This window comes from Moschus berezovskii, chromosome 24 (assembly GCF_049115385.1).
Source record: "Moschus berezovskii isolate FMDL1 chromosome 24, NW_MosBer_1.0, whole genome shotgun sequence".
Lineage (NCBI taxonomy): Eukaryota > Metazoa > Chordata > Mammalia > Artiodactyla > Moschidae > Moschus > Moschus berezovskii.
Genome location: NC_142483.1, coordinates 10,383,749 through 10,389,760, shown reverse-complemented (window position 1 = coordinate 10,389,760; position 6,012 = coordinate 10,383,749).

Here is a 6,012-nt window from a genome sequence, read left to right as displayed (position 1 = left end):
TCAGCAGGGCACCCTGCTCCCAGGAAGAAGATCTGGGGCTCCATTAGGCAGGAGCCATAGATTTCAGGTGGTAGAGTAGGGACTCCTTCCCCAGGCTTCCTGAGGCTGCCCCCACCCCCTCATTACCGGCCAGGAGCCCAGCTTGGCTGCCTTACACCCTGTAGCCAGGTCTGGAATCCATGGTGACCCCTTGAATCACCTGGGCCGCACCTCTTTAGGAATGGCCAGAGACTTATTGGACTTCACCGTTAATGGCACTCATTCATTCCTTCTTCGATTTCAGGGCTTCTTTGAATTCCTGAGCTCAGAACTGCCCCTAAGTATGGCTGTAACCCCACCCTGGCTATAGCAGATATCCACGCTGCTGCAGGAAATAAATGGGACCCAAGTACTGGCATGTACCCTTCTCCCACCCCCATACAAGACCTGCCAGGGTTGGGGAGAATGACCTTGGCCAGTGTGGCACCTTGGAGGAAGCTCCCTTAGGCACCCAGGGCTCCAGGGGCAGCCCAACCCCACCACCTCATTAGTGTATGGAGCCTAGGAGGCCTGTCCCCACCCAGAACCAGAGACCTAGCTTGGCCCCCAGACACTCAAGTCCTGACGTTTTGACCCTGTCTCTCCCTCTAGCTCCCAGGACAAAGGTTTGGGCTAGGACCTGACAGATCCTACTTATCTTGTCATAAATATTTATCAGGCTCTAGGGGCTAGAGCCTGCAGCTGACTCTGAGCTGGGGGTGTGGGGGTGGGGGCAGATGCTTTAGAAGGATCTCAAAGCCCTTTCCTAATGAGGGTGCTGCGAGGGGAGAGTGCCACCTGGGCCTTGGGCTCCTTGGGGAGGGGGGTGGACAGATGGACAGCGGGACAGAGTCAGAGGGAGCCTGGGGGGACTTGGGTATGCTCCAGCAACCAGACCTCCCCATGCACCCCAGGAATGTGAGGGAGGAGGATTCAGAAGAAGCCAAGGGTACCAGAGACATGGCAGCCTCCTCCCTGGACTGTCCTCTGACAAACAGAATATCATTGAGAGCAGCACTCCCCACACACATCAGACCCCCAGATGTGCCCCCACCATGAATGGTACTCCATATTTTCCACCTCCAGAGCTGCTCTCTCCACACATTCAGGAACCCCCTCCCACCATCACCCATCATGGGCCTGCTTTCCCCACCAAGCAGGACTCCTGACCACAGCTGCTGGAAACCCCTCTGATGAGCAGAGCAGACTCCCCATCCCAGGGGTCCTGCCAACGCCTCAATTCCAGCTCTCCCGTGAGTCACAGAGGCCCCCTGGCTCCCTCATTGGCATGCTGGTGGGGCCCACAGGTGGAATCAAAGCCCTTTGCTCAGTGCTGAGCTGCACAGCAGGGAGCGGGAGCCTTTGTCTCCCCAGCCCTGGGGGAGTAGGGGAGATGGGGCAGAGAGGGTACATTTTGGGGCCCACAGACACCTCCTCACTGCCACAGGCAGGCACAGCTGCAGATAAGGGGGGCAGCCTGAGCCAGTGAGCACCCCCAGTAGATAATGAGGGAATGGGGGGAAGGGACAGCCTCAGGCACAGCCTGGGGGGGGAAGGCTGCCTCCCAAAGCCCAGAGCGCTCATTAGTGGGAAGCCTGAGAGGGGAGACAGCTAAGTGGGTCAGTCCCCCTCCCCCAGCCTGCCTGACAGGTGTGGTGGGAGGGAAGACTGTCGGTCTATTGTCCCCACTGAAGCCAGTCCCATTCCGAGAGGAGACCCCTTTCCCGTCAGCCCCTCCCCGAGTCCCCTGCCCCTGCAACCCACCCTCCAGGGCCCTTTCCCCCTCCGAGACCCCCCTGCGGCTTCTCCCGTTCCAGAGCCCCTCCCATTCTCTGCGCAGCCCTCACCCCCCACTCCCCGTGCTGGCCCCTCAGTCAGCCTCCCCAAGGCATCCTCCAGACTGAGCCACACCTGGGAGAAACTGAAATCTTAGACTCTTCCTCTACCCCCGCCAATGAAGCAGACATCCCTGTCCGGGCCACGAAAGGCAGTAAAACACAGCTCTACTGGGGCCCAGCGATGGTGGGCGGAGGGCTATGCCAGAACAAGCATCCAGATTTTTGGGGAGGGAGCCAGGCGGGGCTCGGTGTGGGCTCCAGGCCAGGGCTTCGCTGCCCCCCTACCCTTACAGTTGATCCTCTCTAGGCACCTACCCTGGGGTCTCCAGCTTCCCTCTTTGCCCCCCCACCCCCAAATTATGAAAATAATTGTCCTATCACAGAAGTAAGGTGGGTGGAAGAGGGATCCGGGGGGCACCACAGAGGCAGGGTCTTCTCCTGGCTGGGTGGGGAGATTCAAAGAGACAGGGTCTGTTGCCTGGATCCTCCCTCCCAACTCAGGACAGAGCCAGGGGAACACAGGAAGGGCTGCCCGGCTGGCAGCTGCCACCCCTCCTCACCCCCTCCCCCTCCAGTCTTTGACTGGGCCCCTCCCTGATCAAGGACTTTCTAGGACTCCTCATTTCCTGTCAAGGCCACCTTTCTCAGGCTCTGAGAAACTTTTGGACGGAACTTCTGGTCTCAGGGCAGAAGATAGAGCATGTATGGTGCTCTGCCACTTTTGATGCTGCAGGCACACAGTTCTGGAAGGGGTTGGTGTCCTGGTTCCACCAAGCCCCAGCCCAGCCTGAGGCCCGGCAGGGTCACTATACAGTCATGAATCTCTACCTGGCTACACAAGGGTTAATCTCAGGGTGCCGCCTCCCCCACCGCCCCCCCACAACCACGTGTGCACAAATTCCAGGAACGCTTTCCATTAAGGACGCTGAGCAGATTTCATTTACATTAATAAGAACCAGAAAAATCTGTGAGAGGGGAGGACAGCGGTGTGTGGTTGCTGCTCACGTTGTGTATCTGAGTCTGGTAGAGCCTGCGGGGCTCAGGATGGGGCTCCTAGACTTAGAGGAGAGGCCCAGCCAAACCAGTGCTGGGGTGTGCACTCCTGGAGGAGAAGCCATCCAGTCCTAGGAGATCCCAGTCTGAGAAAGGAGGCAGAGCCCAGCTGATTCTGGGCACTCCTAGCCCAGGGTCTCCGTGTCTGTGTTTGCGGGGACTGCAGAACCCAGTATTGGGTGGGATAGGCCACCAACCCGCGCAGATGGCCAGGGGCAGGGACAGGAGCCCTGTGCTTCCAAGAGCTGTAGATGAACCGTATCAGTCAGGGTTTGTCAGCGGCTCATCTCTGAGCCTCCGTCTGCAGTCTGTCTGAGAAGGTGGCTCCGTCCTCTCCCCGCTAATCGCGGCTGTGGATAGCAGAAAGGTTTTGAGCTTTGAGCCAGTATTTCAGGAGGACCGTGTCCCCTTCCACAGCTTCCTCTCCCGCTGCAATTCTGCATTTCAACCCTTGAGTAGACAGACCCAGGACTCTGGGTTCATTCAGCTCAGAAGCCTGTTTAGAGTGGAAACCCCAAGACCCACCTACCTCAGAAAGCGACGCCTGAAAGACTGCGCGAGAGCGGTGCGTGCGGTGCGTGCGTGCGTCCCTGCTTGCAGTGCGCGTGCGCCATGCTCACGCGCACAGTGTGCCTCTGTTCTGCCAGTCCGAGCCCTTCCCGCATATGGCGGATAGGGACCTTTCACTTCTTTCCCAGCTCCCAACAGGTTGTCAGACCAAGTTTCCTTCCTTCAAGGGTAGTGCAAACCTGATTGCTGCCCCGTTGGGCCAGAGCAGGCTGTAAGCATGTGCAGGGGTTAGAACTCATGACTGGACCTGGCCTGCCCATGTACAGGTGGTGGTTGGGAAGAGGTGTGTGTGAGCTGCATGCCTTAGGCATGGGCAAGGCCTGGGGTGGGGTAGAGTTTAGTATCTGCGTGTGCCACCCCAACACACGAGCGTGCTGGAGAAGCATGCCTGCTGCTGCAGGATGACTGTCCAAACCTGTGCGTGCATGTGCATGCGTACACTTGCATGCGTGTGCATGCGTACACTTGCATGCGTGTGCATGCAGAGGACCACCCTTAAAGCCAGGCTAGGATTTGGGGAGAAAGGAAAAGCGCTCCCCTTCCCCCCGTATTTGGGCCCAGTCTCCCTTGCTCCAGGCTGGAGATCTGCAGTGGATGACCTGGGGCACTCCGCTGCGCTTAACCTCAGCCTTGTATAGCAGGCCAGGGTTCCCATATCCGCATCGCCTTCCAACCCCCTTTGCCCTAGTCCCGCCTGAGCAAGGGGATAGTGTGGGGACACTAATTGCATCCATGAATCATTCTCAAATAGCTCCTGTCCAACAGCTGGATTCAGGGTGCTGGCGTCTGCCTGGAGTGGGGGCCAGGCCTGGGCAGGCCAGGCTCTGGGGGGATGAAGGGCGCTGCTCACTCTGGCAGGAAAACCGGCAGGGGGTCCTGACCAGACCACTGGCCCCTCCTCTTTCCACAGCCTGCTGCCCCTCACCTCCCCCTTCTTCGCACAGAATTCACCCACTGCTACTTGGCTGTCTTATCTCCTTGGCGGCCAGGGGGTGGAGCGGAAGCAACTCCCCCAGACCTGGCCACCCCCACTCCTTGTTATCTTGCCCGGCAGCCTCCTCCCGCCCCTTGCAGCCGCTGCAGACCTTTCCCTGCTCCTTTTCCCAGCATCCTCTAGGCCTTGCTTTGTCTGCAGTTGTCTTTTTTTCCTGCCTCTCCCTGTCTGTCTTCTCTCTCTAGGGCATTGAGGGGGGCCATCCCCCAGGCCCAACACATCAGCCGGAGCATGTCATCCTGTCCCAACTAGAGACTGACCCTGAACTTGCAGCTAAGGACCCATTTCTACTGAGTCCCTTCAGCTGGCCCAGATATTAGTTGGGCAGGGGTACCTAGGTCAGAATCTAGGCTCAGCACTTGCCTGATAATAACTTCCAGCAACTGCTCTGCTTTGAGCCTGTTTCCTCTTTAAATGGGATGAAAATGGTTCAGGGGCTAAAACTGGTTCAGAGACTAATCAGATTCTGTGAGGGCTCTGCCCCTGGCTGTGCCTCCTGCTGGAAAGCATCCCAGACCTCCCACCATTTGGGAGGCTGGGTGAGGGCACGTGGACGTCCCTTGCCTCCACCTGAGAGCCCTGGGCAAGCTCAACCCCAACTTCCTCTAGCCTGCCAAGGGAGTATTTCTGAGTCAGTAATCATGCAGATGGGTAAAGGGAGTGTGAGAGGCAGAAATGCATTTTATTGACCATAGAAATTATTTACCTGGGTTGAGAAGAATTGCGAAGAGATTGAAGCACTTATTGTGCACAGGGCAAGCCTGACCATTTGCCCCACAACTAGGCGACAATTTCCTTTTCTAGCCTGAGGTGATCCCTAGGGGTAAGGGACCTGTCAAGAACCTGCAGGTCCCCAAACTTGTTGCCTCTTCCACTCTACACAGATCTTCGAGGCCGAGTTCTAGCCAGGTCTCCTTGAATCTGAGAGACCTGCAAGAAGCCCAGCACCCCAAGACTTCATGAGACCTACTTCTACCAACAGCACCTAAACCAGGCCAACCCATAAATGGTGGGGTGCTGCCACCTGGTGGCCACCAACAGCACAGCTCTTCTCCAGGGTCCAGTCTCCAGGGCAATTTCTGCACCCTCCTCCATCCCCACCTGTCCCTGAGGGCTTCATCCTTTGGGAATCAGAGTGGCCGATGGCTGGACTCCAGGCGCCCTTGAGACCTCCAGCCAGACTGTGCATGCCTGGGGAGCTTAGCTCAGGCCTGGCTGCTCATCTGGGCTTTGAAACTCTTTTGATGCATGGCCATGACAGCTGCTCCTGGACGGCTCTCAAAGCCCTGCACAGTGTAGCAGCTGTCCCAGCAAAGGGCGGGCTGGACTTGGGAACCCTGGAGGATCCCTCTAGGTCAGAGGAGACCCTTCCAAATTCAGAATTTGGGTTTCGCTGATTGAAAACTTTGCAATGCTCTCATAGCACCACCGTCGGCCATGGCTGGGAGGAACAACCACCCTATGGGCAGGGTAGGGCAGGGCAGGACCTGGCACACTCATTCCTCGGCTTGGGGTTGGAGCAGCCCATGACGGGCAGTG